Below are 2,037 nucleotides of genomic sequence, written 5' to 3'. Positions count from 1 at the left end.
TGTTTCTTGTTTCTAGCGTACCGTGCGAAGGTGCTGCTGGGATCTGCGGCCGCGGGGGAGAGCACGGGCGGGGGTCGGGCGGGTGAAGCGGGGGCCGGAGCGGCCCCTTTGCGGCCTCGGCGTAGCTGCTCTTCGAGGCGTAGCGTGGGCCGCAAGCCCTGGAGCAGAGCGAGCGGCGCAGCCAAAAACCGAACTCTTCTGGGGTTGCTGCATGGCACGGGGGAGCTGCCGTTTCTCGTGCTGTACAGCCTGGGAGCCGGGGCAGTTTTTAAAGCAAAAGAAGCAGCTGCAGAACTGCCCGAAGTACAAGACATGGACAGCCATCGACTTTTCCTCTACCGCGTGCGGCAGCTCACAGTAAACGGGATGGCAGGCGGTGGGGTGCAGCGGTGTGAAAGGCTTCACAGCCGTTCTCGCAGTATGCGTGAACTCCAGTGCTAGACTGTGTAGACAATTTACATCTTGGAGTCCTTGAGGCTAACTAGTGTTCTAATAAAGTTTTCAAAAGACTTGGTTTGCTTTTGCTTCTGTTCTTCACAGATCCCATGGGGGGGGGCATGTAAAACCACAAACCAACTTTAAAGTTTGCACCTGGGCACCCAGCAGACCATTTCTGCTATTACCAGTCACTTTAAGGGAACCAGAGCATCTTAAACTGTGTGCTGCAGCTGAGCTTAGCCCTGCTCCCCTCAATTCTTGCTGGGTGTGTTGGAGCACCTGAACCCATGCTGGTAACGGAAGGATCTAGGCAGGTTCAAGAGCGAGCTGAGCTCTTTGAATGATTAAACAGTGCAGGTGTGTATGTTAGACAATCAAAATACCATTGTAGCCACAGAGATTGTTAAAAAAATTTATTAACGGGAATGAAACAAAAGCTGTAAACAAGAGCCAGCAGAAATGAGAAGTTGCGTGTAATGCCGAGTCCTCTGGCTTGTTTGAATGCACTGAACAATTAATTCTTCATCGCTTGGTGGCAGTAAAGGCCCATGAAAGAAGATGCCAAATAACAGTCTGAGGAGGAGCTTTAGGGCGAGGTCAGCGTGCAGGCACTGGGAGACCCGTGTACGGAGGGGACTGGGAGAGATGGGGGCTGAGTCTGGCCTAAGGTTTAGGTCTAATACCCCAAATGCAGTTGTGATGTCTCTGCTGCAGTAGAGTTGGCTCCCAACAGGCATGTTTAAAGTACTCCACAGGGTAGCGTTTACATCTTATTTCAGTTTTTAAATTGGTTTTGGTCCCACACTGAAGAAGTTAAGAGTTGGAAGCTTTTTCTTCAAGGCGGCAAGGTGCAAGGCTCCCCTGCCCTGCGAGGAAGGGAGAAGGCGGCAACCTGATGGGAGCATTAAGAATACTGCTGGTTATTTTTGCATTCGGGGAGACTCCCTGCAGCTTCTGGGGTAGCGCGTCTGGGCGGCGACGGGCAGCTCGGGACGGGGGCTGCTGCTGCACTGCTAAGGGCAGGCTGAGAAAACGCGGTGCCAAAGGCAGACTTGGGGGCACAGATCAGGTATTGGGGCTGTTTGAGCTGCTCTGTGCCTCTCTGCCGGGCTGGCCCTTGCCTGCACGGCTGGGGTGCAAAAACACTGCTACTGAGCAGGCTCAGGACTAGGGAAAATCCCGCTCCCTTTTATTCTCAACCTCAGCCGGCAAGTGTGTGCTACACAGCCCAGAACGAGAATGGAGGCGGCTGTAAGATAAGCAGCTTCACGTAGGAGACACCAGTCAAGTAGCAGCCACGGGAACACAGCGAAGCTCACCAAAGCAGCGTGAAACAGCGAGGTTTACAGATTCCTGCCCGCTTCTTGGCGGTGCGTGAATAACTTGCAGAGCTTTCCCTGTGTTCTGTTGCTACTTGCAAACAAATCCTAAGAGAGCGCTTGGAGCAGGCATTGCCGCCTTTTAGAGCGGGCAAAGGTGACGAGAGGTCTTCCAGTTATTTCAGAGAAAGATTCGGCTGAGGAATGGATGGCTGCTGCTCCGGCGGGAGCAGCTGGCCGTCCCCTTGGGTCTGTGGGGAGCGCTGCTGCTGAGGTGGGA

The sequence above is a fragment of the Aptenodytes forsteri genome, unplaced genomic scaffold, assembly GCF_000699145.1.
Source record: "Aptenodytes forsteri isolate BGI_AS27 unplaced genomic scaffold, ASM69914v1 Scaffold55, whole genome shotgun sequence".
In the NCBI taxonomy this organism is placed as follows: Eukaryota; Metazoa; Chordata; class Aves; order Sphenisciformes; family Spheniscidae; genus Aptenodytes; species Aptenodytes forsteri.
The sequence above is the reverse complement of the archived record's forward strand: the minus strand, read 5'-3'. Positions refer to the sequence as shown.